Source organism: Dendroctonus ponderosae, unplaced genomic scaffold, assembly GCF_020466585.1.
Source record: "Dendroctonus ponderosae isolate FM_Combo_2020 unplaced genomic scaffold, Dpon_F_20191213v2 Dpon_F_20191213_6, whole genome shotgun sequence".
Classification (NCBI taxonomy): Eukaryota; Metazoa; Arthropoda; class Insecta; order Coleoptera; family Curculionidae; genus Dendroctonus; species Dendroctonus ponderosae.
Window position 1 is genome coordinate 8,892,858 of NW_026018814.1, and position 9,661 is coordinate 8,902,518.

The window sequence follows — 9,661 nt, forward strand, 5'->3', positions numbered from 1 at the left end:
AAAAATCGCCATCCAGTCGTCGTCCAATCCAATTAACAAACGCTCTTCTTTGCCCATGGTCTCTGGTTTTAGCTCTTAAGCCAATTCCGATCTGTGCAAATTCATTTTCAAATAATTTGTTAAAATTCGTTGCATAGTTGTTGTGAAAACGCAAATTTCCTAAGCTCTATGCTAAATTGTGGTCGCGCTTTCCTTATGAATGCATGCACTGCTGCGATATTTCAAGTCAAGCGACAAAAAAGAAAGCTTGTTTCTGTTTTCTCGTTGGCATTGGGATTTTGAATTTGCTCAATTTTTTTCAATGCTCTTTTACATTGGCTTCATTTCGACCAATCCGATGACTCATAATTTTACGCATTTTGGGAACTATGGCTGCAAAACTTTCTCCAACTGTGATAGTAATTTCTTTTGTGTTACTTACTGCTGTGTCCTAAAGAATGCCACGGACACACATTTTTTCAATGTTAAAAATGACACTGTAAGGAGCAAAAAATTCAAAACCGACGTTTATTTGGGATACCCTTATATGTTGTTTTTTCTCTCTTTTCTTTTTCTCTACCCAGAAATCTCCTTTGTAGAAACTGTATAATAATACATATATTATGTTTTTTTGAAACACCTAAAAGACAATTAAATATTTTTCATTCTGGACACCTCGTTATTGTGTTATTGTTACACCTCGTGTAACAATTGATTATTTATTAACAGTATTTGAACATTGTTTGAAAATAGAGTTGGGAATGTGATTGACGAAAACTCATTGTGAAATGTAAGCAAACGTGAACAAAACAAATTCCCACATGTAGGATTAAATTCTGCAGTTATTTTAAAATAAAATCCATTTCAATATTCAATTTCAGTTTTAAAATAAATTCAGAGCGCAAATTAAATCGCCAGCGATCGTTATTCAACTCGCCAGTTTCGCGAAAAAACAATCAAATATATTGGCATTGTGTGGCCGGCTTTGTATTGATTAAATTTCAATAATTAATAGAAAAATGCTGATACGCCATGTTATGTTTTCGATTTGCATTCAGAGGAATTCCGTCAACAACCCGTTTCCTGCTGCATGTATTCAATAATCAAATGAACCATATATTTGAAGGCAAATTACCTAGGGGAATCTTGACGTACTATCAGTAATTACTTGAGCTTAGATATACTAAATCAATAAGCGCGTGTTATTCGCTTTGGCTAGTGCAAACATGATTTCGAACATGCAAAACCAATGTGGGTTGAATATAATTCAAAACTGAATCAAAGACCAATCAACAGAAGTCAATGTTCATTAACAAGTTTAATGGATTTTCAAATATTTGTTTTTCTTTTTGAAGTTATGAAAGCTTGTGAAAATTTCCTAGAAGAAACTGAACAAACAAGCCGGGAGTAGTCTAAAAGTGGATATGAGCAGGCCTTTCTACGAGCAAAGATATAATAAATGGAGTAAACATTTTATAGACAATAAATGCCAATCGAGCCAAAGCAAGGTAGACCTACGCATTAAAGACCTAAGAGATTTTTGCAGGTTGTAATCACAAATTATATTAACATACAAATCCAACATATCTTAATTCCACTGTCATATTAAACCAGTTAATTTATAATTCCTTTCAATAACATTCAGGTTAATAGCCAAGCAGCTAAGCAATAAAGGCTATTCGCCTACTTGAATTCGCTGCATTAAATTTAAAATTTAATTTAGCTCGGTCTCAACCGCATTTTTAATGTGAGTCTTCTTGAAATCAACTTGAATATTTACAGCTCAAAAACTTCGGTCTTGTCTAGCTGCTGATAATTAAATATTTATAAAATGTTGACGAAGGTAAGCAGACAAGTTTAACAGAAGCGCACCTAAATTAATTAACTCGCGGATTCCTTCTGGAGGTTTCGTTTGACGAAATAAAGTAGACGTAGTGGCGTGAAGACGTTAATTAAATTTTCGATTTTGGTGCTTGCGGTGCGTCGAGATATTTGAACATTCACTTGGATGCTAGAATATTTTGTTATCTATTTATGGAAAACTGTAGATATGGAACACACTCAATGGTGAGATTTTGGATCTTTGAGATTCTACTTTGAGATTGAACGTATGGGGTTCTTGGGATGAATACTACTAAGTACCTAAAGAATTGGCATAAAACTCAATGGCCATAGGATGCTTTAGGACAAAAGAAGCACTGAAACAATTTCGGATCAATGGATTTTGCCAGAATAAACGCCCCCTCCTTCCAGACAATATCTTCCTTAGCTCATACAAGATTTAAGTGGCGCTATTCGAGAAGAGATATGTGTCGCAGGACGGTGCAGTAATGATAGAAGGGATTAGGGCCCCTAGGGGAGCGCTAATGCTACCCTTAAGACGTTTTAGGATGACCCTTTACACTGTATATTGAGATTTATTTCGGTGCTCCCGTTCAGTGAATTCCCCAATTTACGGAACACCTTTGTAAGTTTAAACGATCGTCTACGTACTTTGGAGATATAATTGATCGTTTCGTCTAGTTTATGGTGAAGGAACTGAGTTTAGGATGGCATTTTTGAGGCCATTAATTCTGAAGGGAACTATTACATTTTCGGGAAAAAATCCATTGAAAAGTAGCAGACACTACTTTAAAGGAACAGTAGGAACAATGGAATTGAACAGCTAAAAATTAACAGGTCAACAAGGAATTGTGCAACAGATTTTTTAATGCGCTGTTGCATTAAGAGATAATACTTACAAATATCTAACTTGGCTAAAAAAATATTAATGAACTATTTCACGTCGAGTGGACAAAATAATTGTTGCATTCGAAACATGCCCTCAAAAGCAAACGGCATGCTATTTGCTTTAAAAATAGCAGACTCGATTAATCCAAATAGGGGCTTGTGGACAAAGCTAAAATAAGTTCAATTGTTTGCAGCACTATTTGTTTGCATTGGTTTGTTATGGTTGCTTCAAAAAGTCAACTTGCATTATTCGTCTATTTGTTTTTTATGTTTTGCCGTTTAAAAGCTTTCGCCGACGATTTTTCGCCCACACAAAGTTTGATTACGTTCACTCTAAACTTCAAAGTGCTTTATCGAAAAACTTTCAAATCAGTCAGCTAAAAAGTTACTATTGTTTTTCATTTGCATTCAAAGTACACATCTTAAAAAGGAAAGAAACGCAAAATGTACTCATTACACAGATTATTATCTATTGAGATATTTTAAAAAAATCACAAGTCAATTATGTAGTCAGTATTAAAACATCACGGTGGCTAACGTTGCTTGGATAATTAAAAAATTATCATATCACTTTTGTTCTCAGTGTCTTCTTATTTGTCTGATACACGAAATAATTCATCAAACAGGTAATTTGAAATAATCAAAAAAAATGTGTGAACTAAAAATATTAACGATTTAACTGTAGAATTCAGTACACAAAGGTTAGATTGTTTAGCTTTTGCACGCACATTCAGGGCAGATATTGCAAAATATACTAATTATGTATCAGTAGAATACGTGGGCCAATTTTGGTGGGAAAATCAAAAAGTACAGAAACTAGTTATTTCTGTATTTTTCCTCACTATATTCTTATCTATCTGGCAGTTTTATTCGCTGTTTTAATATACTATTTTTTACTCAAAATATTCAGCATTTTACTGTCATATTCGTAGAATAATAAAGTTTTTAGCTTTTGAACTATCAAACCATCAGGAGGATGATAAACGATATAAGTTGTTCCTAACATAACATTTTGATTGAGGGCCTGATTTTAAAAAATGTATCATCAAATAAATCAGCATCAAAATTTCATAACTAAACCTTTTCTAAATTAACTTCGCCCCGGTCTACTACTCTACTCTACACTACTCTACAACCCAAAAAGTTTAGAGGAGAAGAAAGCATGGTTTAACTATTAGTAGCCCTGCCAACTTCGAATTTTTTTCGAGAAATTATCGTTTCCTATCAGTATCTACTACTGGCATTATCTTTTCCTATCAGTAGCTCCTATCAATCGCTTTAGGATTCAGTAGTTCAGTTACCGTAAGACTTTATTTTTGTTGCGTATAGTACGGAAATTACAAAGTTGAAGTTGCGTTCTTAAAACATCCACTCAAATATATTTGATTTCACTTTTCCTCGCCAGTTTTGATTTATCACATATTAAAAGCTATTAACATTTTCGTATCATCATTTGCTCTGATCGACTCCCGCAGAACGCAATGTAAAAAGTAAATAATAACCGTCTACCCGCAAACGATTCTGCACAAACATAAAGCCTAGAATCGGGAGAAAGGCTTATAATTTCGAAGAATATCCAATATTATTTTGCGTCGACGACCCTTGGAGTTTTTTGTCAATAAAATATAATAGGCAATAACTCTCGAAATTCCCATCTTAGCTAAGGGTGCTCGTTTAATCGCGAGCACTAATCTTCCTCTGTGAAAAATTGCCACGTCAGAGTATACAAATTACAGCTCACTCTTAAGCTTGCCGGTTTCGTACAGTTTTTTCTCTTGAAATCTGCGCGAAAAATGGTCCTAATTGGCTAATGCTTTTTTAATTTTGTTAAAAATGGGATCGCGGCAACGGAGGTGTACAAATGAGGGTTGCATTAGGACGAAGAAAAGTGATACCGACATTACTAGGGGGCAGCAATTTTGTACACTGTTTTCTAGCTAACTGCAGCTATTAATACTTGAAAAAAATAGCTATGCCTTTGCCATTTAACAACTTTCCTACTAAACTAAAAAAAAGCTTACATTAAGGTCGCGTATTTAGGGCGATTTGGCAGCTCAAACTCGCTTTGTGCAAGCTCTTGACTGTCTGTATTAAGCAACCAATCCAGCAAAATTGGATTTCTAAATTCTCGGTTATGACGTGCTTTGTGAATTATTATCATCGTAACTGTCGGACGCCGCTCAATTTAGGAGGGGAGTTTGTCGCAGGATTAAGGATGTACAGGGATTAAGATTAACAGGTGCATGTTTGCCTAAATTGAATCAAATAGGGTGCCAGCAACGCTGTTCTGTTCGCTGCGAACATGCGATTCAAACATTATTTATTAATTTTCCAAACCCCTTTTTTCAGCATTTTTCTGAATGCGTCCATATGTGAGTTTATGCGTGTCCAGAACTAAATATAATAAATTAACTAGCAAATTCCTGGAAATTCCGTTGCCTAAAAACATCTCTTGGAAATTTTCCTTCAACTATTTCTTTGCCAAGTATGAAGTTTACTAAGTCATTAGATCTTCTGCTGTCTAGTGTTATGTATTTAGGTAAGACCACTTAAGATACCTACGTTTATTTGCGTCTTTTTTTCCGAAATTCTCTTAAAAACTTTGATTGTTCTGTTGACATTTTGAGCTACTAGTAGCGATTTTTAAATATTTCTGTTGCTTTCATTCATTGAAATGTTTTGCACTAATTTGTCTTGATCTCCACCTTTTCCCTCTCTAAAGCAGAAAGCTTTACTTCACCATCGAGCTGCGATATGCGATCCACACATTCCCAAAAACATTAAATACTGATGTTGTGCATTGACTAAGCGTTTGATATGTCGGATAAACGAAATGTTTAGCCACTGAACTAATTTCTTCTGATTAGATAGATGCGCACTTCCAACCGGAAAATAACTTTTATTTACATTTTACTTGCCATAAAACACACACTCCCAGTTGGAATATCTTATCAAACAAAAACGCCATTATTTCATAAATAAACTAAAAATTCATTGCCAAAAATAAATCGATTCACAGCATATTAAATGGAATTTGCAACTTCATTCTTGGTGGCCGTTCCAATGAACCATTTCCACACAAACAACCGGTAAATGAATGTCAATATTAAAATAGAAAAATCCATTTCCAATACAGCTATTTAACTTCGGATGTGGCGCTAATCGTTTCTTTGTAATACTCGATGATTAATGCTATTCAAGCGTCATTACGTGACTGTAAGTTTGAATGGGAAGCCACAGATAGTCCCCTATTTGTAATATTAGTTAATGTATTTTCCTATTTCATTGTAATGCCGCATCTGATATCTGAACAATGAAGGCTAAAGGTATTAGTGCGGCATGTTTTAGAAATATCGCTGATGCAAATCGATTGATTAAAGCTAATTGCTGGCTTTAATTAGAGATGAAATACGCTTTTCCTGCTATAAAACGCAATTTAAACTAAATATTTCATGCAGATTTCAGTAAAGCTGTAAAATATTCATCACTTGTTACCTTTTCGATCTCGTCTAAATTGGCGCTGACTGTTCAAATATTCACTCACCTGAAAAAAAAAAAGAAGAAAAGACGTGAATTTGCAATTCTATAAAGGTTTCCTTTAAATTAGCCCGAAGGACCTTTTATGTATTAACCAATTCCCCATTATCCGCCTGAATGCACATTAATGCGCTCAGCAGTTGAAATGCTAAAATTCAACTTATTTCTCATGATTTCTAATTTGAAAAATCTCATTTTTTTACTCAATAATTTAATTAATTACCTTTCCATTTTCCATTAGGAAATGCTACATGTAGAGTAGGGTCAAATGTCAGTCAGAAAATGGGCATAACAGCGGTGGAAACTCGGGGAATTGTTTAATTTCTGCTTAGTTTCAATAATTTCACTACAACTTTGAGGCCTTTCAGGAGCAGACCTTGATAATAGAGTAGGGACCATGTTGGGCAGGAACAAATCAATTAAACTAAATTGTTTGAAAATATCAAAAAAGTATATCAAATTAAGGAAAAGTTTTCGCCAACCTCTAATATTAAACTCTGGTAAAAATCAATTTCTTATTGCTCCTATTGTGACAAAATCCAACTTGAAACAAGTGCGTTTCATACATGAGTCTTATGGCCAAGATTTATTGGATACATTTTGGAAAACTCAAAGAACTAAAAGAAATTTCACCACAATTGTAATAAAAAAATGTAAAATACACTGCCATATCCTAATTTTTCCCTAACTTTCCACTGTGAATATTTTCTCAGTCCATCTTCGGATTTGAATGTGTTTTTGAATTGAGAATTGAAAAAACTTTGCCTGGTAAGATAAGCAAAAAATGAAATGAATGTATTAGATAGGATGTTTATATACAGCCATATATTCTTGGTCAAAGTAAACTTTTGACAAGTTGCCAGCTTTAATATGGTAAAAAAATTTTCATTGCTCATCTTTCTTCAGATTAAACACAAAACGTTTCAATAAACCTCGTGCAAAAAGTGTGAATGGCTAGAAATAAACAGACGCTTAAAGATTAAAATTACGCAGAAGACGTGAGACAAACGCAAAGCAAATTTTTTGCTGTCCGCGCTAACAGATTTTACACAGATGGTTTTAAACTTTTACCAAGAAAACATCACACTATTTAAACACTTTGTACAAGATGTTTATTACATTTTCAATAGTAAATAAAGAAAGTTAATAAGTTCAATCGGAAGGCAAAAACAAAACCCAACAAAAAAACCGAAATTGATAAAGTATTAATACGGACGAACCTAAGAAAAACCAACTACTTTGATTGAATAATAATTATACTGAACTGTGGAGTTCTCTTGTGGAGTAACTTTATTATTGCTTCTTAACTTAACCTTTTACAATAATTTTTGTCAACAGATTAAATTGTGTGACCATTTCCTATAATCAAGACTATATTTCAAACTAAAATTCATTGGAATATTTTTTCGTAATTCGTTAACGGTTAGCACAATTACCATCCCGCTGTAGCTTATGGTGCAGACCTTTACCTGCAGTATGAGAAAAATGATGTAGTAAACTAGGAAAACCTTAGGATAGCTTCCCTGCGCAATATGTTCTGCATATAATGGCAAATTAAGTCATTTTCCAGAAATTTATTGCTTTAATTTCGCCCCGGCTAGATGGTGACTTTAAATTTAGAAAATTCAGGGCGATTTTCCTTTTGGTCTTTCCCACTTTATTTCCCGAATAAATAATTGAGACTAAGGACTGGAAATATTCTTCTATGCATTTTGAGCATTAGTTGTGCTGGATAATTAAGTTCCACCAGAGCAAAGCGTTGTTTTCAAGAAAACCATCAGGCATAAAAGCGTATGTGTTGTACCATCAAACGATCAATAATCAAACTTTTATTTTGTAACAGGCGTTTAAAAGAGGTTTCAGCAATTTAACGGGGATAAACAATGCCTGTGCAATTTTATCCGCAATTAGTGTTTGATTTGTCGGATTTTAAAAGTGCAAAAACTAGCGATTTCCAAAGCGCAGTTATGTTTTATTGCAACTTTCTCCAAACGTAGTGCAAAACTTGGCTAATTTACTGGCTTCCTTGTTAACCGTCGTAAATTCTCCGGATATCACGTCTACTTTTACCAACTGCCATTTCAGCGCGTTCAACGCCAAAGTTATAGACGCCAGCCACGTTTTCGAGTTTTCATCTTCCACACGGAACTTAGCAGGAGGTATTTATAATTAGAGCCTTTCAACTCTAAAAGGTTGATTGATTCGAGACGTCTAAAGTTTGCTGAACGGGGTGATGCTGTTGTAAAATAACTCTATAAAATTGGGTCGACCAACTCAGAAGAAGAATAGTAGCTAAGAAATCTTTTAGACTTTGGTCTGTTTGCAATTTGGTTTCTTGAGCGAGACATATATTGAAATCAATTATATTTATTCAACTTGAAAATACAAAAAAAGAGAAGAAGCTCAAGAAGAATTCCGGGCAGAGACTGAAAATTTTTGCGAACTGCTTCAAGCTGTAGAAAGCGTTGTTGACGATAAACTCACTTTATAATTCGTGAAAATCAATAGTGCTTTTATACCCAAGCAACAAAATCAAGGCTAAATAACACTGAAAAATAAAATCTGTATTTTTCTCATTTGATCTTTTTCCCTTTTGTTACCAATAACACTATTGAAAGCTATAAATCGTTGTTGTCCCAAAAACACCTTCTATTATTTAATGAGAGTATTTTTCTTGCAAGTTTTATTTGTAGCTTCCGTTATGTTACGGTATTCAAATTTCAGACCTTCGGATGCTTTTCGATGCTTCACTTTGCGGTTTTAGGTCACCGTGAAGTCGATAAACAGCGGTTCATTCAGAGGAACACGCATGTTCCTCCACAATAAATTTTTCGTCTGTCCCAACCGGACCATTTTCTTGACTGGCTATTTAAAATTAATTACCCAAAACGCAAAGTTATGCAAAGGCCCCTTTATTTGAAACCGGTGGCAACTTCTCCTTCCATCACGGTAAATGAAATGGTCCTGAATAAAATCAGATATATGTTGTTCTGATATTGCCATTTTCCCCAAATCCATGAAGCGAAAAAATGCCAACATAAGTTTTATTTCAATACGACTATTTAAATTGGGAATTGAATGGATTATACTTCAATGAAAGAAAACACGATTCCCAAAAAACGACTGCGATGGATAAACTGAGCAGAAAAGCTCTCCATTTAGTTGCTCGGTAACCTAAAAATATCTTCGAGTAAGGTAAGCCGTTCTCGAATACAACTTAAATCCCCAGCTATTGAACGTTTTCTAACGGTCACATTTAATCCCCTTCCTCCTGACGACCTAAACAGAACAAAGAAACGAAATAAAAGTCTCTATAGGACTTAACATCTTAAGCCTGTTGTTTGTTCATTATTATTGTGTTCGCAGAACACAAAGACGAAGTTTCTGCCCCGCAAAGAAACCGAACTTCCAAATG

The 9,661-nt window shown here is 34.3% G+C and overlaps 1 long non-coding RNA gene across 1 annotated transcript in view; it reads right to left on the minus strand.

Annotated features, from left to right (window-relative positions):
- Positions 1-6,254, minus strand: part of LOC125504761 — a 10,300-nt gene extending 4,046 nt beyond the window's left edge. The window contains exon 1 of the long non-coding RNA XR_007281676.1: positions 6,205-6,254. This is a non-coding gene — a long non-coding RNA (uncharacterized LOC125504761). The remainder of the gene's footprint in view (positions 1-6,204) is intronic.
- Between the last annotated feature and the right edge of the window lie 3,407 nt (positions 6,255-9,661).